We start from the raw sequence: 25,136 nt of genomic DNA on the forward strand, positions 1-25,136 counted from the left end.
TCTCTTTCTGGGCAGGCATTTTGACTGTGTCTGTGTGGTCTCAACCTGTGAACATGTGTGTGTGGCAGGGAGGGGTGAGTGTGAGGAGGTCCAATAACAACAATTGAGAGAGAAAAAAAATAAATTCAGTCCACAACATCTGAGGCTGTATTACCTGCTAAAAACCCGTAAGAAGTCTTATGTTAACTATCGGTGAAACTGTAGGTAGAACCTAGCACACTGCCTTTTCAAAATGCTCAGCTTCTGCCTCCGAATTTTCTCATGGCTTATAGGGAGTGCTCTTCAAATCTTGTATTAATCGGGATGCATTTGTGTTGCTTTAGCTTCTTTTCTCTTCTGCTAAAAAAGTAAAATGCAATCCTTAATAAGAGACTGAAGTTTGTCACATTTGTGTCTTTTTTTTTTTTTTTTTTGAGATGGAGTTTCGCTCTTGTCACCCAGGCTGGAGTGCAATGGCCCGATCTCGGCTCACCGCAACCTCCGCCTCCTGGGTTCAGGCAATTCTCCTGCCTCAGCTTCCTGAGTAGCTGGGATTACAGGCACGTGCCACCATGCCCAACTTTTTGTATTTTTAGTAGAGACAGGGTTTCACCTTGTTGACCAGGATGGTCTTGATCTTGACCTCGTGATCCACCCGCCTCGGCCTCCCAAAGTGCTGGGATTACAGGCGTGAGCCACCGCGCCCGGCCCTATTTTTTTTTTTTTTTTCCCTTCTCTTTTCTGATGTGGATGATTCCATTGCCCTTTGGCTCAGCTGCTGTATGGAGTTTCTTAATATCTTAGAAGACTTAACTGAGAGCCTTCGTGCCATCTTCCACTGCTTTCCTGGTCCTGAAAACCTATTTATTTTAAACAAGAGCATCAAACGCTTCTTGGAAAATTCCATCAGAGCTCATACTTTCTGTGTTAGCTGTCAATTGCCTCACCTTCATAGCCCCGCTAATGTTTACAGCCTCCTGTGTGTGAGATTTCCAGGTTTCCTTTAGGGATAGGTTTGGGTTGACTTCCTTCCTCTGCCAAGAGGGCAACCAGCTGATCACAGTCAGGAGAGTTTGTATTATCAGATGGGTGTTGATGATGTGCCTGAAAGTCACTCTTGAGATTCTCATTTATCTCTGGCCCAGGCTGGAGTTTCACAAACCACCCTCATCCCAGCTGCAGACGGGGGCAGCTTCATTCCGAAGGGAGCCCTTTGCTGTACGGATGACACGCTCAGATGAGATCTGGAGAAAACCTTTTGTTCTTTGGTGGCTCTGTGGGCTCTTTTCTCTTAAATGTTGTTCCTGACCACGCGCCCCTCTGGGCTCTTTGTGTGGTTATCTTGATGTTCTCTATATCTGTTAGGGGATGATTGTTTACTGAGTAAATATCAGATGGCATCTTTGATTCCCACATTTGCAAGGAACTGGCTGATGCTGGACTCCTTTCTCAGACCTGACTGTGAAGGGATAGCCAGACCCTGTTTGTCTTCCTCTAACTCATGGGCAACTCACTGTCTCCTGAAACAGCCTGGTTTATCTTGACGTGTCTCTGTGAGAAAGCTCATTTCCCCCTTTCGATTGAAGTGGAGTCTGTGTCCCTGGCACGTCTACTCTTTGCTTGTTGTTCTAACCTTTGGAGCCACACAGACCAAGTGTCATGTCCTTTTCACATGGCAGCCGTTCTGGTATTCATGTGTGATCAGAGTTGATTGTGCTTCCAGCCCTGCTCCCCTCTGTCTGTACCCAGTGCCATCTCTTAGCATTTCAGTTTTTTCTTTTTCTTTTTGAAACGGGGTCTCACTCTGTCGCCCAGGCTGGAGTGCGGTGTTATGCCTCCTGGGTTCAAGGGATTTCTCCTGCCTCAGCCTCCTGACTAGCTGGGATTACAGGTGTGTGCCACCATGCCTGGCTAATTTTTGTAGTTTTAGTAGAGATGGAGTTTCACCATGTTGGCCAGGCTGGTGTTGAACTCCTGACCCCGGGATCTGCCCACCTCAACCTCCCAAAGTTCTGGATTAGGGCGTGAGCCACCACGCCTGGCCTTCCTCTTTTTCTTCTTCTTCTTCTTTTTTTTTTTGAGTTAGGGTATTTCTCTAGAGCTTGACTGGAGTGCAGTGGCATGGTCGATCATGGCTCACTGCAGCCATAACCTCCTGGACTCAAGCCATCCTCCCAGCTCAGCCTCCTGAGTAGCTGAGACTACAAAGTACACACCACCATGCATGGCTAATTTTTGTATTTTTAAAAAAATTTATTTCGATGTAGGCTCTGATGTAAATTTTGGTATTTTTCGTAGAGACGGGGTTTCGTCATGTTGTCCATGCTAGTCTGGAACTCCTGTGCTCAGGTGATCCATCTGCCTCGGCCTCCCAATGTTTTGGGATTACCGGCATGAGCCACCATGCCCGGCCAGCATCTCAATCTGGAAATCGCTCTTTCTGGCCACTCTTTCATTTCTCTCTTTTCTTTTAAAAAATTAATCAACAGAAATTTTATTTAGAGGATAGGCATAGCTAACTAGATTTCTTCCCATACCCTCACTGAGTGATAAAAAGTGGATCAAACACTTTTTGGATCCCTCTTGATCTGGCTGGCAGCAACGCTGCTGGGTAGATTTTTGTGTGAGTTCTCTCATCAGGCTCGCCTCGCTGCCACAGGGCAGCCACTTGGCCTCTTCACCCCCCAGGGTTGGCATCAGTTTTACAGGGAAATTTCTGTGGCTCTTTCAAGAAGATGCCTTCAGAGCCACATTTGCAGTCACATGAGCTGTATTGTTGTACCCAGGGCTGTGGATCTCACGAAGTCACTGGTAATATTCTAACAGAAATGAAAAGTCTTAAAAAAGCCTCGAGTGCCTTGAAGGCACTATGTGAAGAGAAGGTTTACTAAAGTGATCTGGGTGTAATAGAATCTGGCTGCTGTTTTTGTAAACCAGACTCTGGCTGATCAGCCTCATGCAGAGGGGGCTGCCTACGTCAGCTGGGAGCGGGGCTGACAGCAGCATCAGCAGGTTCCCTTTGCTAAGAGGGCCGCTGGGCCAGGGCCCCTTCATCCTTCAGGCTCCTTGCGTATTCCTCGGAGGCTCTGAGGAAGGCAAACGGGCCAGCTGTCCATTCACAGGCAGATTTGAAAAGGGAATGTAATGTCAGCCCTGCAATAAGGGCAGGTTTCTTCCAAATCCGAGAGTTGAGGACCCCATCTCATATTTACTCGGTAACAGTCATCCCTTTATGTATACAGAGATAAGCACCAAAGCTAAGCGTAGAGGGGCCTGCGGGAGGAACAGTACTTGGGTGAGACAGACGTCTGAGACAGCTGTGTGGAGTTGTTCTGGGCTCACGGGGAGTCTGCAGTTAACTGCCCTGCCCTGTTGAAACTGGATCTATACTTTCCAGAGGTCACCACGGTGTTTGCCAGTCATCTCACAGTGAATTTGTCACCTGTGTTCCTCACGCCTTTTGAAAACCAAATCAACAACAACAACAACAAAAAAACATGACAAAACCAAGATTTGCTTTCACGTCGCACCCATTCTACAATCAAATGATTGGTTTCTTAGGCCCAGTTTAGGGTGAGGGGCTTTAGGTTCTCCTTATTAAACTTCGCTTTTGTTTGACTTGATCCATAATTCCAGCCTGCTGATCTGTTTGGCTCCTAAACTTTCATATATTTCATTGTCTATGTTTCCGGAGTTCTAGTGGTTAAGGGAACAGGCTTTGGCGGTGAGAGAGAATGGGCGTAAATCCATTGCACCACTTTCTGGTTGTATGGTTGGGCAAAGGCACAGTGAAGAACCTTCTGGGACATTTGATGGAGCAGAGATGAGTGGTGTCTTAAGGAACTCATGGCAGGAGGCAGCAGTCTTGGGAAGTTAGAACTGGGAATACCGAAAACAAATACATCTCCTTATCTCATCCCAGCTTCTGTCTGAACATTTAAGTCCTTTTTCTTTCCTTCCTGGGGCTGACTCTGCCATGTACCTGATAGGCAGAACAGTGTCTCTCCAAAGATGTCCACATCCTAATCCTGGCATTTGCGACTATGCCACCTTGCACGGCAAACAGGATACGCTTCATTTAAAGACCTCGAGCTGGGGAGATTATCCTGGATTATTTAGTATAATCACAAGGGTCCTTATACGGGAGAGAGGGAGGGAGGAAAGTTGGAATCCAAGGAGATGTGACAAAGGCAGAGAAGATTCTACATTGCTGGCTTTGAAGATGGAGCAAGGGACCAAGAGTGAGAAATGCAGGTGGCCTCTAGGAGCAGAAGAGGCAAGGAGACAGAGTGTCCCTAAAATGAGGAATGCAACCCTGTTGCCCCTTGATTATTTGTATCATTTTAAGCCACTAAATTGCAACAAGATTCCTTCTCTTAAAGTCTTCCAGATTCTACCCACCCTCTTGTGATAATGAGCTCCCCAGGCATCTCTGAGCCCCATTCGGAGGCAGGGGTTGTTCCTGCCTTCACGTGTCCTCCATCACTGTTGTCTCCCTCAGTGCCTGGCATGGGCCCACCTTACAGCATGTTCCTGGTAGATGTCTGTGAAAGCCCCCAAGAAAAAGCTGATGATGCCTTTCAGAAATCCAGCTGCGTGATTATGGTTCTTTGGCCTCCTTCTGCAGTAGCCCTGCCAGAAAAGGGAACACGGTTAGTCTCTCCTGATTTTCTCTCAGTGAACCTCCAGTGGGATTAGAGACGGCGGCTGTTTCCCTGAGTGTCCCTTCCCCGGGTGTGGGATTCCCTGCCCTGGGGCCTCTGTGTTGTAAGTGCACCTGCTCTCTGAGACTAACTACTGCTGTCTCTGTAGTCCTCAAATATCAGCGGTTGGATTGAAAGAGCATATGGTTTTGATACCTGCTAGTGTTTGAGTGTACTACAAGTGTGAGGTATTGTCACATTCCTGATCCCTCATAGTCCCTGTGTCACCCCCTTGAAGCAGCCACCTGCTTTTCGATTTGCTCAGCTATTTTTTTTTGGTTTTAATTGTAAAGATAAGAGTAATAACTTCTAAGGTTTTACATGTGGGGTTGGAAACCGACCATTCCGTCTTCTTTGTTTAGAGTTGCAGGGTGGTAACCTGCCCAAAGTCTCACTGCTTGTTTAGTCAGAAGACTTTTCTGTTTCCAATGCTGTTGGAGCCCCAGCTACCACCTCTTCAATGTCATCAGGAGCATTCTCATTTTCCCCTAAGAACCCTGGCTAGAGCTTTGCATCCTGCTCTTCCTTCTAATTAAACCAGCGTCCTCTCATGACCCCTCTATCCCTGCTGTTAAGATAGCCTTCTTGGTGTCTGGGCCTGCAGTAGCCTGCAGCCATCTTCCTTGTGTTTTGAATTTGTGATGCTCCAGGAAGGCCTCCAGATTGGCACGCTGCTCTCAGAAGGCACTTGGCATCACAGCGTCCTGGGAACTTCTCTCTACTGCTGGGGTGCACATGTGGGTGCTCAGTCAATGCTGGAGGGTTGGTTACCTGGAAACCACATCCTCAGCCTCCTTTTTCTTCATCATCCTCTGCAGGTGGTCCCCCACCTACAAACCAGATGAGTGCCAAAAGCTTATTTTGCAGTTGGCTGATTGTTTGGAGTTAGGATGCATCTTTCTGGGATTCAGTGTCATAAATGGTGGTTAGGTGCCAGGCCCCCAACCAACATCTATTCCAGAGTTCAGCTACAATAGTAGCTGTCGTATAGCTGCACTCTGGAGTCGTGAAGAGAATGGTCTTTGGAGTCAGACAGGCCTTGGTGACTTCTGGTTCTGCTCTAGCTATCTGGGTGAGCTTGGGCAGGTGATTTAAGCACTGAGCCTCAGTTACTTCATCTGCAAAATGGTGATAATTGATGCTTACCTGGCAGGATTGCTCAATAGAGTATATAAGGTGTTTAACATAGTACTTAGCACTTAGTAAATGCTCAGTGTTATTTATTACTGACTATTACATATCTGGTTTGTTTAATAGCACCAAATACCTAATCACTGCTTATGCTGCCATTTCTTTTTCTCTGTTCCCCCTCTTTTTCATTTTTTAAGACAGAGTCTTACCCAGACGGGAGCACAGTGGAGGCATCTTGGCTCACTGCAGCTTCTATCTCTCGGATTTAAGCAATTCTCCTGCCTCAGCCTTCCGAATGGCTGGGATTACAGGTGTGTGCCACCATACCCAGCTAATTTTTATATTTTTAGTAGAGATGGAGTTTTGCCATGTTGGCCAGGCTGGTCTCACACTCTTGGCCTTAAGTAATCCACTCACCTTGGCCTCCTAAAATGCTGGGATTGTAGGCATGAGCCACTGTGCTCGGCCTGTACTGCCATTTTTATGGGTAAACTGATTCCAAGATCAAACTCTACATTAGTCACTCAGAATTGAAATAATGCTTGCCTTTTTTTTTTTTTTTTTTTTTTTGCCTTCTGGAGATTTCAGATTGTTGTGGAAAAGTAGTCTCTCTCATTCATTTATTTAATTCATCAACAATTGCATTATGCCATATATACTGGGGGAAAAAGGTGAGCAAAAGCCAATATAGCCCCTGCTCTCATGGATCTTACAGTTGGATGATGGAGATAAATATTAATTAAAACAACAACAACAAAAATCCAACTGTGAAAATGCAGCTGCTCCGAAGGAGGGGTGATGGGAAAGCGTCTAGGGAGGTGTTGCCCGGGTATATGGTGGGTCTGTGGATTGGGTCTTTGTCAATGAGTGTCAGACACTGTCTTCACCTAAGTGACTCAGAGCTTTGACAGCATTAGCTTTACATAGGAACAGTGGAGGTGGCTTGCGCCTTTGGGGTTGGTAGTAAAAGCAGCAGTCCAAGTTGTCTGAGACGTTGGGGACAGCATCAGAGACACCTAGGTGGCTGGTTAAGGAGGAAGCATTTACACGAGAGGAGTAGCTGGGAAGAGGCATTGCTGGGGAGGAACAGAGGCTTCCTGCCTGTGGGTCAGGGATGCTGGGTTCTGCAGTGTTGCTTATTAAGGAGTGTTTTAACTTGGCCCCTTGTTTTCAGCCGAAATAACACCCCAGTCTGTATTTCCTGTCACTGTGGTTTCCTGTGGCCAAACAAGTGTAATGACTATCTTGTTCCGTATAATTGCCTCCATCTCACATCTCATTTTTTGGTACTCGTTTCTTGCTCTCAATCCCTTTCTCTTTCTCTTTTATTCTTTCCTATTTGGTTTCTCCCTTTCTGCTCTGTGACTAAATCAATTCTTCTGTTTTTCATCCAATTATCACTTCTCTCTTGGAGAAGCACGTTTTCTGGGGACGGTCAGTCTACCATGTTTGCCCAGCTCTCTGCTTGCTCCTTCTTCCTATAACACAATGCAGTTTGCTGTTTTTCAGTCCTCTAGTTCTGCTGTCTGGCTTGTGGAAAACTGTCCACAGCTCATAAACTATCACCACGTAGCTCATATTCACACCTTACCTTGTCTATCCCCTGAGCTCGGAGATGTGCTGGGCTTCCCTTTATGTACCTGTGATGTGATGCTCTGTGTTCGCTGGCCCGGGGAGATGTTTGCCCTGTTCTTCCTGGCCGTGGTGTAATCTGAGAGCAGTGTTCTGAGGCCTGACCAACACGTGTGCCTGTGACCTATTGAAGGACATATCTCTGCACTGGCAACCCAGCATGCCAGAGGTGGAGGTGAGTCAGGAGTTTGGGCGTGCAGCCCTGGAGTGACCACACTGACTGCATCAGTGGCTTTGACTGCCTGGTGCCTCCCTTTTCTTGACATTGCTTAAAAAAACAAACAAACCCTATCCAGGTGCAGTGGCTCATGCCTGTAATCCCAGCACTTTGGGCAGCTGAGGCAGGCAGATTGCCTGAGCTCAAGAGTTGGAGATCAGTGTGGGCAACACGATGAAACCCTATCCCTAGTAAAATACAAAACATTAGCTGGGCATGGTGGCGTGCTCCTGTAGTCCTAGCTACTATGGAGGCTGAGACAGGAAAATTGCAAGAACCCAGAGACGGAGGTTGCAGTGAACCAAGGTCACGCCATTGCACTCCAGCCTAGGCAACAGAGTGAGACTCTGTCTAAAAAAAAAAGAAAAAAAAAAACCCTTTAATTTTAGAATAGCTTTATTTTTATTTTTATTTTTTTTTTTGAGACGGAGTTTCGCTCTTGTTACCCAGGCTGGAGTGCAATGGTGCGATCTCGGCTCACCGCAACCTCCGCCTCCTGGGTTCAGGCAATTCTCCTGCCTCAGCCTCCTGGGTAGCTGGGATTACAGGCACGCGCCACCATGCCCAGCTAATTTTTTGTATTTTTAGTAGAGATGGGGTTTCACCATGTCGACCAGGATGGTCTCGATCTCTTGACCTCGTGATCCACCCGCCTCGGCCTCCCAAAGTGCTGGGATTACAGGCTTGAGCCACCGCGCCCGGCCTTAGAATAGCTTTAAATTGTTGAGGAAATTGTAAAGACCATACAGAAACGACACCCAATTTCCCCTATTATCAATATCATACATTTGCTTTGCCACAATTAATGAAAAATTTTTGATAAGTTATTATTAGCTTGAGTCCACACTTTATCCTGACTTTCTTAGTTTTATTTAATGTCCTTTTCCTGTTCCCTGATCCCATTCAGGATACTACACTTAATTGTCATGTCTTGGCTGTGATGGTTTGAGACGTACCTTGTTTTTGATGACATTGACAGTTTTGAAGGGTATTGATTGGGTATTTGCTAGGATTGGAATTTGTCTGATTTTTTTCTCACAGTTAGACTGGGATTAGGGGTTTTGGGAGGAGACCACAGAGATAAAGTGCCCTTCTCATCAAAGGACATATCAGCATGACTTATCACTACTAATGCTGGTCTTGATAAAGTATGTGCCTGGCTCAGTTACTGTCTGTCAGGTTTCTCCACCGTAAAGTTAATCCTTTCTGCCTGTTTCTATACTGTAGCTTCTGGGAGGAAGTCACTATGTGCAGCCCATATGTAAGAAGTGACGAGTTATGATCCCTGTCTTTTAGGGCCGATTCTTTAAATAAATTATTTGGAATTCTGCATGGACAAGTTGTCTGCTCTTCCCCATTTATGTATTTATTTAGTCATCAATGTGGATTCATGGATATTTAGTACTTTGAGTTATCTAACACTCCTTTATTGTTCGGGTCATTAGGAGACCTTTCAGTTGGCTCTTGTGTCCCTTCGATAGACCTTAATCATTGTGGGTAATTTTGCTTCTTTTTTAAAATACTTTCACAATTGCTGGCACTATAGGATACTCCGGGCTCATCTTGTATATTTCCTGCCGTAGTCTTAGAAGAATAAGCTGTTTATTCAAAGTACCCTGTTTCCTTTTATTGGAGAATTTATTGGTATTAGAGATCAAGATCTGGATGCAAGGTACTTGTCGATACTGTAGTATTGTTGCTTCTAGCTGCTCTCAGCTGAAAGAGCAAGGGGACATAGATGTGTACGCAAGTCTGTGTATACAGACATATTTATAAATATTCCTGTGTGTAAGCATCTGCACGTCAGGTGAAGCATGAGTTCATACTGATGTCTCCAACTCGAATCAGTTGCCACGTGGGTCATTGTAGCCTCCGCCCCTTGCATGTCTATAACTTCTCCAGCAGTAAGCAGGCTCCCACCACCTGGCATCAATTTACTTAATTGTTCAGTTCCAGTATACATATGTAGTGGCTTTGGAATTGTTAATGCATTCCTCTATGGGAAATAACATTATCAACTATAGTAAAATACTTATGTACGGTACCTTTGCCTTTGGTCTTAGAGATTCCGCTCATTTCTGGAGTTATTTAGATTAGCACCTTTTTCTATCACCCCCTTCAGTGAAGTTGTTTCATATAATTTTTGATGCAGTTAGATTCTTTTTAGTCTGACTACTCTTGAAAAAGAGATAAATGAATGGGAAGATAAAGACTCAGCCATTAGGGAACTAAGAAAAAGCTTGTGAACAATTATTTTCTATCTACTGAATGTTTGGTGGCTCTGTGCTGCTGGATGATGGTATTCTAATTTCCCATTTGCTTGCTTTTGTCCCCATGCATTTGCTGTGGGCTGAATGTGTCCTCACATAATTCATATTGAAGGTTAGCATCCTAACTCCCAGTGTTATGGTATTTGAAGACAGGATCTTTCGGAGGTAATTAGGATTAGATTAGGTCATGAGGATGGGGCCCTTACAATGGGATTATTGGCTTTATTTATTTTTTTTTTTTGAGATGGAGTTTCGCTCTTGTTACCCAGGCTGGAGTGCAATGGCGCGATCTCGGCTCACCGCAACCTCCGCCTCCTGGGTTCAGGCAATTCTCCTGCCTCAGCCTCCTGAGTAGCTGGGATTACAGGCACGCACCACCATGCCCAGCTAATTTTTTGTATTTTTGGTAGAGACGGGGTTTCACCATGTTGACCAGGATGGTCTCGATCTCTTGACCTCGTGATCCACCCACCTCGGCCTCCCAAAGTGCTGGGATTACAGGCGTGAGCCACCGCGCCCAGCCCGGGATTATTGGCTTTATAAGAAGAGGAAGAGTGAGAGAATCTGTGTGCTCTCACCGGGGAAAGGCCATGTGAGGACGTAGCAAGAAGACAGCTGTCTGCAAGCCAGGAAGAGAGCCCTCACCAGGGACTGAATTGGCTGACACCTTGATCTTGGACTTCTTACCTCAAGAACTGTTAGAAATATATTTCTGTTGTTTAAGCCACTCGATCTGTGGTATTTTGTCATCAGCCCAAGCTAATATACCATTATGTACAGAAAAAGTATAGGCATCCCTGTGCTGTCGGGAGGCTCTTAAACTAAATTTCCTAATTCCCTTTCTACCCTTAAACACCAAAAGGACCCCTCCTCCTCCACCACACCTGCTTAGGAGATCTGTCCAGGTCATGTTCTTGGTGGTGCATTTAGACGTGAGAACTCCAGGTTAAGGGTCTGACAAGACTCTTGGCTAAAACAAGCATTAGGATTGAGAGAATGTTTCTCAGTGGAAAGAGTATAATCACCTACCTGAAGGAAAAAATGGCCCCTTTCCCTAAATATTCTGAGCCTGCTTTAGAGCAGAAGGGCCTGTTTTTACAGCACGAAGCTCCCTGAGAAGGAAGTAGGGAGTGGTGACATGAGTGGCCTCGGATCTGGGTCCCGTCCCTGTTCTTCAGCATGTGGCGCTGCCAGGCGTCGTGTGCTGCTGTGTGGGTGGGGACAGCAGCGGGGTCCTGCCTGAGATCCTGAATCGACGTGAGTGATTGTTCCTGGGCTTAAGTGAATGGCTTTCTTGAGGCAGATTTTTCGCTGGGATGCTGATTGTGGGTTTTTAATGTCTCTCCTTTTGTTATTCAGTGCTCTTGGCTTCTTTAGATTTTAGATTGATTATCATGTCTTCTCCCTGCAACTTTTACAAGCAGAGAAGTCACTGGAGCTGTAACCAGCCTAGGTGCCAGATGAAATCCATGTGGGGCCCTTTCATCTATAGACGGGTGATTACAACAAAAACCCTTAATCCCTGCCAGAGGGTAACTTCTTTTCATTGTCTCTCTTTTATGTTTCTTCCTTTTTCCTCTTCAGTTTTTTCTCCTTTCCTTGCAGTGATTTTTTTTTTCTGTTATTGTCTTTTTCATTTTACAACCTGGCACTGTTCTGGTAGGAAGGTCTGCTTCCTGCCACCCTCAGGAAGTCAGAGAACAGGGTAAATTTGTCCAGGGCTTCCCCCCACGATTTCCACTAGTGTGACTCAGAGAAGCCTCCCAGGAGAGATCTACCCAGCAAAATAAATTGCACTTTGGTTTTTAATACAAGAACTTGCATAAACTGAGCCCCTAAGAGAAAACAAAGACATTTAAATACTGTTCTCCTTTTGCGGTTTGCTTTGTGGCCATCCGTTAACCACGCAAATGGAAGCGCATGTGTTAATGTTCAACGTGGGGTTAGTGTCTGGAGGACTGTTTTGGACAGCATGGTTCAGAGTAGGTTAATGTTTAATGTGAAAGTGCTTAGATGAGTACTTGGTATATAGTAAGAGTGTTTAAGAGTTAATTACATTGTCATTATTATTGCAAACTAAAAATTGCTCCCAGGTTGCATATTGTGAGACAGTAAGGCGGCGGCGAGGGACCTAGTGTCAGTATTGGCTTTAGGTAGAAGAAAATAAACTGGGATTGCTATTGTTGCATTACTGGTACAAGAAAAGAGATGATGGACGAGGAAGTAGATCCCAGAGCGGAGGTTTGGGCCTAAACATTTGGAACTAGGAAGTTTGAAACTGACTCATCTGAGGGAAGGCAGGGGTGTGTTAGATGGTCCCTCAAAGCCTTTTTGCCTTTAGAATGTGATTTTATGTATGTTCCCCTCCACCTGGAGTAGGATGGGTGTAGAAGGGAGGCATGAATGGGTCTGCGGCTTCTGTAGAGGAGAGGGAAAGAAGTAACTCTAAGCTGGGTGTGGCGGCTCAGGCCTGTAATTCCAGCACTTTGGGAGGCCAAGGCGGTCGGATCATGAGGTCAGGACTTCGAGACCAGCCCGGCCAAGATGGTGAAACCCCATCTCTACTAATAATACAAAAATTAGCCGAGTGTAGTGACAGACGTCTGTCATCCCAGCTACTCAGGAGGCTGAAGCAGGAGAATTGCTTGAACCTGGGAAGTGGAGGTTGCAGTGAGCTGAGATCGTGCCACTACACTCCAGCCTGGTGACAGAGCAAAACTCCATCTCAAAGAAACAAACAAAAAAAAAATGACTCTTTTTTTCTGGTTTGGATTCTCTTACCATTTTTTTTTTTTTTTTTGGCATTCCCAGGATGAGGAGGTATCTCCCTTTGCTTCTGCAACTGGCAACTGGCTTTTGTTAAACACAGACCACACCTCTTCAGCTGATCATGTCACACCCTTAGGGGCTCAGTTGCAACTCGGGACAATAGGCAACAGCCAGAGGAAGGAAGAAAGTAATAATCCATAAAATTAGGTAATGGTCCTGCTCGGATATATTTGAGCATGCATACCAGGTTACATCTTTCTATTTGCACTACCAACCCCCACAGCTATAAACACATTCCTAGAGAGAGGAAGCAAATGTAACAGAGATTTCATCCTGGAGCAAAGGGGAGAGTGTGGGGTGGGCATCTGTTATCTGAGATAGCCTTTTTTTTAAATGTTAATTTCTGCATGATTAACACCCCGTGAAAGAGTTATTTTCCCTACATTCTTTTGTTAGCCCATTCTGGTCCATGCCTTCCACTCTGGCACCAAAGTTCTTGTTCAGGTCACCTTTGATCTCCATCCTGCCTCGTGTGATGCCCCAGTCTTTGTCTGCTTACTGGCAGCCTTTGGCTTACTTGCCCCCTCCTTCCTTCTTGCAGCCCCGCTTCTCTGGGCTTCTGGGAGGCCAGGCTCTCCAGGTTTCGTCCCATCCCCTGGCCACTCGGTTGCCTGTGCCTGCTTCTCCTGTTTTCCTTGTTTCCTTAGCGTCGGCGTGCTAGAGCACAGATTCTCGTTCTGAATGTGGGAAAAGCAGGTGATGATTCGGTGGGTCTGGGGTGGAGCCCACGATTCTGCCTTTCTCCCGTGCTCCCGGGCGATGCTGTTGCTGCGGGGCCGCTAAGCCACCGCAGTCTGGCAGGAGCTCCCTCCGCCCTTCTCCATCTCCGTGTCTTCCTGGCTGAGCTCCTCCAGTCCCCGGCCTTAAATACACCTCAGTCAGCTCTTATTGGTGACGTCTCACCCAACCTGGGTCAAAACCCAGAATTGTACTGAGGCCCATGACTCCCTGTGCTTCGGCTCCTGCCCATTTCTCTGCCCTAAGCTGCTCTCTTCTCCCCATCTCCCGGCCGGCTCTGGCCAAGTCTACCTTCCCACCGATGCTCCGACTTGCCTAGCACGTTTCTCCCTCCCGGGCTTTACACTTGCTGTTCTCTATACCTGGCACTCACACGGCTTGTGGAGATCTCAGCTTCTCTTTCAAAGCAAATGTTCCCTTCCCAGCCAGGGCTTCCTTACCTGTCTATCTAGAAGGGACCTTCACCACCACTACTGTCACCTCACTGTCACCTACCCCAATTCATTTTCTTATCATGCTCTGTGAGTTTCTAATTCATCCTCACTCTCGATACCGGAGTGTGAGTTCTGTGGGAAAAGGACTTTGTCTCCCCGTTTAACTGCTGTAGAAGGGTGCCTAGCATAGTAATAGGCTCTTGGTAGGAACTTGTTAGTAATTACATAAAGCATTGGTACGAGCATGTCCCAGATGAGCTGATGACCACTGATGCTACCGCTCCATTCCAGTGTTTATAATGGTTTGGGTGTCAGGTTATATGATTGTAAGTATCATGAACTACTGGAAATAACCAAGATGGATAGAACACATAAATGATGCCTTTATACCCCAGGAAGACCCAACAGTTTTATGGCAGACTAGAGAAATGGAGGTTTCATAGTTGTTTGAATTTAAAAAAGGTGATAGAAATTGGAGGCATCTCATTGTACTAGGTAGGTAACATCTGTGCAGTGAACTCATGACTAGTAAGTGCCTGTGAACAGGCACTGTAAAGTGATACAGTTTCAGCAAAATTATCATTACCCTGCATATTAAATTAATGTTGTGAATTCGAATTATATTGCTTTGTAATTATATTTAATGTGCAGATATGTTTTGGTTTTATGGTAATATGAGAACTATAAGAGTTTTATATTTGTACATTTTATGAGAAACATTAAGTAAACGCTAAGAATCTTTGACAATTTTTTTTTTCTCTTTAAAGGCATCTGTACATTATACAAGCTTGTGAAAGACTAAAATAGGAACTAAGCAAGATTGAAGGTGTGGCTGAGGACAGGGAAAGGAAAAGGTTTTAAATTCCAAAACTGCTTGTAAAAAGCTATTTTTAACAAAATAAGAATAATAGGTTGGATGTGATGGCTCATGCCTATAATCCCGGCTACTTGGGAGGCTGAGGCAGGAGGGTCCCTTGAGCCCAGGAGTTCGAGGTTACAGTGCGCTATGATCTCACCACTGCATTCCCATCTGGGTGTTGGAGCAATACCTTGTTTCAAAAATAAAAATGAAAAAAATAAAAAGATCTTGAGTGGGCCATTACATTTTAGCATACTTGCAGGACACTGAAAATTTAAAATACCCACATTCAGTCCAGGTATGGTGAAACACTGTCTCTACTAAAAATACAAAAAGTAGCTGGGCATGGTGGCAGGTGCCTGTAGTCCCAGCTACTCAGGAGGCTGAGGTGGGAGAATGTTTCAACCTGGTGAGATGGAGATCGCAGTGAGCTGAGGTTGTGACACTGCGCTCCGGCCTGGGTGGAAGAGTGAGACTCTGTCTCAAAAAAAAAAAAACTTCACATTCATATGAATATGAAAGTTATACTGACAAACCCTAAAAAGCTAAAATATATCATTCTTTTTTGTTTATATAATTAAAACTTCAATTTTGGCTTACCAATCTAATTTCTGGTTATTGAAAAATGTGAATCGTGAAACTTCCTTGCTGGAAACATCTATATATTATAAAATATTTAAATGTAAAAATAATGGAGTGGATGGCTTTTACTCACCAGCTCTAGGGTCTGGCTTAGGAAGGTATGTAGGCAGGGACCCCCCAATTCCAACTTGTGCCTCAGTCCCTCCTGCTTTCCTCTGGCTCCTAGAGATCAGAGAGGAAGGGATTCTGCACTTGTGAAATGGGGCCAAGAAGGAGACACATTCTTTTCTTTTTTGAGACATGGTCTTCCTCTGTCGCCTAGTCTGGAGTGGCACGATCTTGGCCGACTGCAACCCTCTACCTCCTGGGTTCAAGGGATTCTCCTGCCTCAAACTCCCAAGTACCTGGGATTACAGGCGCGGCTAATTTTTGTATTTTTGGTAGAGACAGGGTTTCACCATGTTTGCCAGCCTGGTCTCGAACTCCCGACCTCAAGTGATCCACCTGCCTTGGCCTCCCAAAGTGCTGAGATTACAGGTGTGAGCTACCACGCTCGGCCACATTCTTTTTTTTTTAAAGATAAGTTCTCTCTCTGTTGCCCAGGCTTGAGTGTAATGGTGCAATCACGGCTCATTGCAGCCTCAACCTTCCAGGCTCAAGTGATCCTCCCACCTCAGCTGCCCGAGTAGTTGAGACTACAGGCACGAGTCTCCATGCTCGGCTAGGTTTTTTTTTTTTTTTTTTTTTTTTTTTTTTAAGTACTTTTTGTAGAGACAGGGTTTTGCAATGTTGCCCAGGCTGGTCTTGAACTACTGGGCTAAAGTGATCCACTTGCCTCAGCCTCCCAAAGTGTTGGGATTACAGGCATGGGACACAGCTTCTGGCCAGGAGACACAGTCTGGCTTTGAAAGGGTACATGAATGGCCCTTCTCTCTCACACATTTCCTTTAAATGTATGTGTTTGTTTCTACCCAGTTCATTTCCAGATATAATTTGAGGCTAACAGACCCATCTGTATAGATCTGTGATGCCAGGGAGCCTGGGGCAGCAGATAAAGACTGGAAAGGGGTGAGGGTGCTTTAGGATGGAGACTTTGGGGTTTGGGTTTGGGTAATCACCCTTCCTCTGCTGCCCATCTGAGAGAATTCTGGGGAGGAAGATCTTACTGGAGGATGAGGTCCCTGGTGTCATCCACTTCGCAGGGAATAGCTGTCTTGAACAACAACAGAGAACCTGAATTTACACATGCAGCAACCTGCTTGGTTTCTAAACATACCTCAGAAGGTTTATTTTGATTTTATTTAAAAATATTTTGGGTACCTACACAATGCTATCATCCACATTTTTAATAGCCACGCTATACAATATAGAGTAGGTTTCTGTGGACAAATCCAGGTGCCTGTCATTTATAGCATAGTCTCTCTGGGCCCCCTGCATTTATGAGACTGGGTTGGTTTGAGAATTGATGACCCCCAGGGATCTGAGAAGGCAGCATGGCATGGACACTTCCCCGGTGGCTCTGGATTTTGCAATCATTTGGCTAAGTTTGCTCATGATGCACATTCCCTCACTTCTTTCCCTGATGAGGACAAAGATAGGATAATTTTCCCTGATTGGATCTGTTGTTTTGAGTGACTGAGAAGTGACAGGCTTTGCTGAAAGCACAGCATATTCCAAGGGAGAATACTGAGCTTTGGAATTCACTTCGCAGACATCTCTGAGGATGTTCTGGCAACCAGGCTTGTTATAGCTGGCATTGCTGGAATTCCACAGGGTCCATGCCTCCCTTAAGAAATGCATGATAACTCCAGGGCCTAATTTCTTCTTTTAAAACATACAAACCTTGTGCCGTGGACGTTGGAGGTGGGAAGGAAAGCCTCCATGAGGCTGTGGATCTGGTTCTCATGTTTTAAACAGTTCTAAATATTGGGACTGGAGGTACCTGAAGGATGAGTATTTGTTATGGAAAACTTGATTTTTTAATTTTCTTTTACATTGTTCACATTTTAAAACAAAGTTTAGAGAGCTGTGTGCATTGAGCATGCTTTATTAGTTCATTCATTCATTCATTCACTCACTCATTCATTCATTTATATGTGGATGCCAGAAATGTGGAAAGGAGGAAGGCCTGGCTGAGGAAGTGACACTTCCACTGAGCTCTGACAAATAAGAGCTTGTCTTGCTGGCACACCGGTGCTGTGGGACATAGTGACACACTATGGTCCACAGCCCTCCAGTGACCATGTCAGCCAAATTGAACACAAACTGTGGGAGGCAGAAAACTGAAATGTGGTCTCTACTCAAGAAAGAGTACGAGTCTTAGAGAGAGAAAGTCTGGGTCTAAATCTTGGTGCTGTCCTTCGCCCAAGTGTAAGGCCTCAGAGGAAATTACCTACCAGAGTTTATACATCTCTAAAGTGGAGAAAAAAAGGTGCTGTGAGGATCCCATAAGACAAGACGATACAAAGAAAACACCGTGGCTAGCCCGGTGAAGGGATGATGTGTGTGTCTGACTCAGAATCAGTAGAAAAAGCTTACAATGTGGTTGCTGGGACAAAGGTAATCTACCAGCGAAGCCGCGGCTGGAGAGCCTGTGCCGGGCCGTGTGGTGCTGGTCTGTGCTGGAATGCCAGGGAAGAGGCGGGAGCTGCCTCCAGGAGGTGAGCCTCAAAGAAAGAACAGGATTTTCATAGGTGAAGGGAGACAGATTGTTACTGGAGGAGAAACAAAAATGTATAAAGTAAAGGTTATAAAAATAGTGTGGGCTGGGCACGGTGGCTCATGACTGTAATCCCAGCACTTTGGGAGGCCGAGGCGGGTGAAACACTTGAGGTCAGGAGATAGAGACCATGCTGGCCAACATGGTGAAACTTCGTCTCTACTAAAAATACAAATGGTGGCATGTGCTTGTAGTCCCAGCTTCTCCAGAGGCTGAGACAGGAGAATTGCTCGAACCCTGGAGATGGAGGTTGCAGTGAGCGGAGATCGCGCCACTGCATTCCAGCCTGGGACAGAGCTAGACTCCGTCTCAAAAAAAACTAAAAAACAGTTGTGGCTGCACAGTGTAAGAACAGAAGCTTCTTTTGTTGGGTACTTGCAAAAATACTCCCTTCCTTTTGGTAGCCTGGTCTAATGGTATTAATGCCAACAGTGTGAACTTGAGCATGAGGTATGCCCTGGGTTTGAGTAGCTTTTCAGTGCTGAACTGGCTACACAGTTACCAGTGACAACACTGAGAAATCTAAGCGGGGGGTAATTGATTTCCTGGACGTTTGGCCTCAGTGTGGATTTAGGTAAGTATCATATGTCAGGGATGGCAAGCGTATTTTATTTTGTGTCTGCACTAACCAACCAATTGGGAGTGACTGCAGGGGTGCAGCGTGGAGGAGGATTCTGACGCCAGATTTATGCTTAGAGAGAAAATGATAATAACCCGTTATTGATATAATTTGAACTTAGGCTTCATACAGGAAACTACAGCGCAAATGGCATGGATCTGTCAGCTCTGGTTGAGAGGTTTTCTATGTACATGGCAGCATGATGATGTTCATTTATTTACCCAACAAATATTCATTACAGCTCCACTATGGACATAGCATTGTGCTTTCGATCCTCAGCCCTCTGGCTTCTTAATTAGGTCATAAAATATTTCAGGATATTGGTGGTAATGCTGCTTGGTTAATTAGTGAGGTTTTTAGTCTTTTCCTCATAGGTATTTAAAAACATTTTCTGAACAAAGCCAGCTTTCTGGTGTCCATAAATGCTACGTTGAATTCTTTCTCAGATCCCTGTTATTATCATTTTTTGAGAACAGGGTCTCTCAGTATGTCACCCAGGCTGGAGTACAGTGGCGTGATCATGGCTCCCTGCAGTCTTGACCTCTCTGGGTTCAGCTGATCTCCTATCTCAGCCTCCCGAGTAGCTGGGACTACATTTGCATACTACCACACTCAGCTAATTTTTGTATTTTTCCTTTTCTTTCTTTCTTTTTTCCTTTTGAGACAAAGTTTTGCATTTGCTGCCCAGGCTGGAGTGCAATGGTGTGATTTCAGTTCATTGCAACCTCTGCCTCCTGGCTTTAAGCGATTCTCCTGCCTCAGCCTCCCTAATAGCTGGGATTACGGGCATGTGCCACCACGCCCGGCTACTTTTGTATTTTTAGTAGAGATGTATTTCCATCTTGATCAGGCTGTCCCAAACTCCCTACCTCAGGTGATCCGACAGCTTTGGCCTCCCAAAGTGCTGGGATTACAGGTGTGAGCCACCGCGCCCAGCTATAATTTTTTGTATTTTTCCTAGAGATGGGGTCTCCCTATGTTGCCCACGCTGGTCTCAAACTCTTGGGCTCAGGTAATCTGCCTGTCTCAGCCTCCCAAAGTGCTGGGATGACCAGCGTGAGCCACTGTGCCTGGCTGATCCCTGTCATCTCATTTAGCACACAGTATGTGATTTTCCTAATTACTTTATGAAGTCATCATCGGCAGTCTGACTTTAGAGACAGGAAAACAGAAATTAAAAAACTTGTCTAGAACCGATATTGGACTTGAGCCAAATGTTAGAAATGTTTCCTGCTTTTGCATCTCGGAATCAGGCTCCATGACTTGTCTTCAGAATTGTAAACTTCTGTAGCTTAGCTCTGCATTGGTGGGAGAGTTTTGAGAAATCATTTTAAGGCTCAAGAGGTGACAAAGATGAATGACTTATCTAACACGTTTTTTTGGACATGACAGTTTTTTTCAGTGACCATGAGGTATATAAAATATGAACCGCTGGATTTATTAAAGGAATAAAAATTAATAAAAAATTAATAAAAATTAAATTGGTAACATGAACACTGTAGATTAAGTGATGATGTATGTGCTGATCAGTTAAGAGAAGTGGGATCAAGGGAAGTGAGAGCTTCCATAGGGAAAGGAGGTAGGTAGACTTCCAGCAGGAGGTGGGAGCTTCTTGGGGGACAGCCACTTGGTGCCCATGCTCCCAGGGCCAGCAACGTGGGTTAGATGAGTTGAGTCCTAGTGACTCCAGATTTTCTTTTCTTTTCTTTCTTCTTTTTGAGATGGAGTCTCACTCTGTTGCTCAGGCTGGAGTGCAGTGGCACCATTTCGGCTCACTGCCACCTCTGCCCCCCGGGGTTCAAGCGATTTTTCTTGCCTCAGCCTCTCAAGTACTTGGAATTACAGGTGCCCGCCACTGTGCCTGGCTAAGTTTTTTGTATTTTGGTAGTATTTTTAGTATTTTGCTATGTTGGCCAGGCTGGCTGGAACCTCTGACCTCGGGTGATCTGCCCGCCTCAACCTCCCAAAATGCTGGGATTACAGGTGTGAACCACCGTGCCTGGCGGACTCCAGATTTTCAAACTCCTGGTTGATCCCCAGCTCACCAACCCTAGTAAAAGAAGCCTTTTTACAGGCTTTTCTTTTTCGCCATCTTCCTTTTTGTATGAGCTGGGTTTAGGAGGAAGCTGTAGCAGTCAATATTAAAGTTTAATTTTTTCCCCCAAAATAGAAAAGTTTTGGTTGTCAGGCTTGTTTAAAGAGATTCAAACCATCCTGAATTGTGTAAAACAGACAGCAACTCTGCTTTCATTTCCAAACCTCAAGTTTATTTTTGAAATTGTTTTCCCAGGGAGTTCTGAAGGCTTGACTGTGTACAGAGACACTTCCTTTGAAATCTGAAGAGTTTGGTCAGTTTCCTACATTTGCACTACAAAACATGGAGAGAGAAAACATAAAGCTCAGGTTAGGTACGGTTGCCTCTGTCTGTCACGTTAGGGAATATATCGAAACTCACATGTATTTCGTTAATCTTGGTTTTCCACACCCTGATCTTTCAATTTCATCTAGTTGAGGTTCTAATGTGAATATCCCCATACAAAATCCTGTCTTCCCACTAGTTCCACAGACAAACCCTTTAGGAGTAAATGTGTTATCCACTGTTGAGCCAGCTTGTCCAACCCGCCACCCGTGGGCTGCATGTGGCCCAGGATGGCTTTGAATGTGTTCAATGCAAATTCATAAACCTTCTTAAAACATTATGAGATTTTTTTGATTCTTTTTTTTAAACCTTATTAGTTATCATTAGTGTTAGTGCATTTTATGTGTGGCCCAAGACAATTCTTCTTCTTGCAGTGTGGCCCAGGGAAGCCAAAAGATTGGACACCCCAGGTTTAGAGGTTTTAACTCGTGTTTATCATCAGACTGGCAGTATCTTCTCTCTAAATGAGGCAGCCACAGGATCCTACTCAGGGGAAATTACTTTTTGGTTGGTGGTTCAATTCTTATTTCCTAGAATTAAGCTTAAGACTGCACTGAGACTCATCACTTCCCTACCCACTGTGTTAGATCCTCTTTTAAGTGATCTGTGTGATAAAATAGAATTACTTGTTCAAAGCAAACATACCTAGTCTCTGTTCTGTGCTAGGTACTATGCCGATTGCTTGGGCGAGCCTGGCTCGGCTGATGGGGACTCTTGTCTGTGGAGGCAAGGGCCAGCCACAGCATAAAGGTGAAGGTTCCAGATTGCCTGGCCGCATTTTCTCAGTAGCCGCAGGGCCCCTGGAATGGCTGGTGAATATGCATGCAGTTTTTGGAGGTGCCACTGAGAATTAGAGTGGTGGGGCAGCGATGTGTGGACCAGAATTACGTGACTAATCTGCATGCTCAGCTGATAACATGTGATGGCCCCGAGAGAGGAAATGTTTCTATCTGGCATATGTTCATAGTTCTTCCAAGAGCTAAGCCCTTTGTTCTTACAAACACACTCATTGATCTCGCTAACTAAAGCAATTATCATCATTTAGCAGTCTTTTCATAAAGTATTATTTCCACTCCAAAACACCACTTTTTTTGCCAAGTGCCACAATGTTGCATCCTGGCAATTGATCAGCATTTACTGCCAAATTACGTAAGCCTTTGGGTAGGCTCAGTCCCCGACGGCGCAAGCGTGTCTGTGGTGTGTGTTAGGATTGTAAACGTGGCCCAGTGCCTGCAAGTGGAGAACAGCTGTCCTTAAATTCATTAATTAATTCAGTGTTTACACTTTGATTGGGAAGGAAATCCACATTTGCTTAAGACGCTAGCGCCCAGCTGAGAAACGTTGTTCTATGAAAATATTGGATTGAGGTTTGTTGTCAAGGAAATGTAAATTGTGGATGTTTCATGAAATTCAAATATGTGGATTAATTTACCAACAGGGAGCTAAGATTGTATTAAGCCAAGGTGGCCTTATTCAAAGATTGAAATGTAATTAGTGTTGACTGTAGAAGGAGCAGCTATTCAAAAGGACTATAAATCCTACACAAGAATTTTACTAACAAAAGACGAAATATTTTCACTGAAAAGTCAATGTCAGCATAAGAACTGACTTTTCTTATGACACTTATTGTTAAGTAAAATAACCCCATTTGTAAATACCACACACAAAAAGTTTCCTCTGTTTAAAAAGACTGTGAGAAACTTTAACAAATATGAACACTTCTAGAGATGCGGAATAAAATATGCCAATGCTGCTCAGAAAAAAGGGGTTAAGACACCTGGTTATTTTGGTCTCAGCCATCACGCATCACTTCGTTAGCCCAAGGCACGCTGGCTGAACTTGCCCTTAGTGTTGAGTTGTTTTATCATATTAGTAGTCTTGTCAAACCAGATAAGTTTAGAAGTTCATCTCTTTTTCAGAATCCCACTCAAATGATAGTAAAGGGAGAAAAAATTTTAAACCTGCAAGAGGCAAAAAATGGCAGTAAAGGCTTTGGTGGCAACTCCTACAACAATGCAGGGGTGATTCCCAGGCTGGCGGAGGGATAGACCCCGCCGCCCAAAGTGCCCACAGCGCTGAAATGAGGTGCTTTGCCTGCAGAACCTAGGAGAGGCTCAGAAGTGGGAAGGCATTTGTTACCGTCGTAGGCCAGAGAGATGGGCCAAATATAGGAGTTATTAAAACCAGCATAATTAGACCCTACATCCTGTCCCTGACTCCCTTCCCCACCCCAGCAGCAGCCTGGAGGTCTGCTGTCGGGAGAAATGGAACTGGAAGGGTGCTGGGGTGTTGGTAGGGGTGACTAAAAAGAGAGACTGATGACAGCTGGGACCTTCTTCTCTGTCCATAATGCCAGCAGCCAGGCATGTGCTGCCCCAGCAATGAAGTGGAAGACTCTTTCCTTGAGAAATTGAACCACTCTAGAAAAATAAGCCCCCAGGTAACTGAAATGTGTGGGTTCTTCAGGGAAATACTGTTTTTCTTCCACATTAATTGACCAGCTAATAAGTCCTCTCCACACGTGCAGAACCGCCAATCTGCTTTGGTCCTTCCTTCTTAAACAGAATCAGGTAGCCATGGTTCACCAGGCGTATTACCAAAGCCTTCCATATGAAAGGTAGGTCCCAAAACAAACAGGGAAAGAGCAACCTTGCAGAAGGCGGTGCTGTTGCAGAGAGCAGAGAAAACATACTTGTTTTTTTTTAAAGTTACAGTTATCCTTGCAAAGAGAAGCTATTTCATATCTGAAATGATAATAACATTTATGGAAGAGAAATAATTAGAGATCGAGAAGGAGCTACTGAGTATTACAAATTAAAATACTGGAATTTAAAAAACGTTGAGGATGGCTGGGCGAGGTGGCTCATGCCTGTAATCCCAGCACTTTGGGAGGCCAAGGCAGGCAGATCACAAGGTCAGGAGATCAAGACCATCCTGACCAACATGGTGAAAGCCCGTCTCTACTAAAATACAAAAAATTAGCTGTGTATATAGTGGCGGGCGCCTGAAGTCCCAGCTACTCGGGAGGCTGAGGCAGGGGAATCGCTTGAACCCAGGAGGCAGAGGTCTGCAGTGAGCTGAGATAACGCCACTGCACTACAGCCTGGTGACCGAGCGAGAACTCTATCTCAAAAAAAAAAAGTTGAGGATGTTCTCTCAAAAAGTAGAACAAAAAACATGGAGTTAAAAAGTGGGAGAGAAAAGAAATGTGAAAAATTAAAGTCTGGTCTAAAATATTCCATATTACTATTATAGTAGATGCAGAAACCAAGAACAAAATAAGATAGTTCTCTGAATAGTATCACAGAAAGAATGTAATATTTTATAGAACTAAAGACATGAATTTCCAAATTGGAAGAATGTTTGTGTGTGTGTGTGTGTGTGTGTGTGTGTGTGTGTGTATATATATATAATATACTCATGTTTTATAAAAGTGCCCAGTTTTATAAAACCCATGCCTGGTATGCCATTATGAAATTTCAGAACACCAGTGATGAGGAAAAAGTCCTAAAAGCTTTAAGGGAAACATAAACAGGTCACACACAAAGGAAAGGGTACAATGATAGAATCAGAATTCTTAAAAATACCCTAGAAAGCTAGAAGATAATGAAGTTTGCAAAGCTTTAAAAAATATGACGGAAATTATTTCTATCCTGGCTTCCAAGTCCAGCTAGACCACCAATCAAAGCGTAGAATAAAGACATTTCTCAATATACAAGGAGTCAAATATTTTTCTCCATTGGACTTTTTGTTAGAAAACTACTGGAAGTGTGTTCTATCAGATCACTTGCGTAAACTAACAAAGAGGAAGATATGAAACCCAGAAAATAAATAGCGCAAAAGGAAGAGAGGAGAGCAGTGAGACCCTGACATGGGGCAGGAGGAGGGAAGAGTGCCAAAAGGAGGTGGCCTGATGACCAAATTACCTGTTATTTTGATCATTTGGAAATTAATACTGATAAGCATATAACAGATGTAATGTAGCTGAAGGAAAGATTTAAGTAT

The 25,136-nt window shown here is 44.7% G+C and overlaps 1 protein-coding gene across 8 annotated transcripts in view; it reads left to right on the forward strand.

The window, feature by feature from the left end:
• Positions 1–25,136, forward strand: part of CGNL1 (cingulin like 1) — a 180,820-nt gene that overhangs the window by 34,851 nt on the left and 120,833 nt on the right. Inside the window, exon 1 of one of the 8 annotated variants that reach the window (XM_064361338.1) lies at positions 7,603–7,620. The exons of 6 other annotated variants lie outside the window; for them this stretch is intronic. The gene's annotated coding sequence lies outside the window, so the exon portion shown is untranslated. Of the gene's footprint in view, positions 1–7,602; positions 7,621–21,102; positions 21,121–25,136 lie in introns of those variants that run through there. One more of the 8 variants, XM_064361337.1, reaches the window with a different exon arrangement.

Source organism: Aotus nancymaae, unplaced genomic scaffold, assembly GCF_030222135.1.
Source record: "Aotus nancymaae isolate 86718 unplaced genomic scaffold, 86718_ANA_hifiasm-v0.15.2.pri h1tg000041l, whole genome shotgun sequence".
Lineage (NCBI taxonomy): Eukaryota > Metazoa > Chordata > Mammalia > Primates > Aotidae > Aotus > Aotus nancymaae.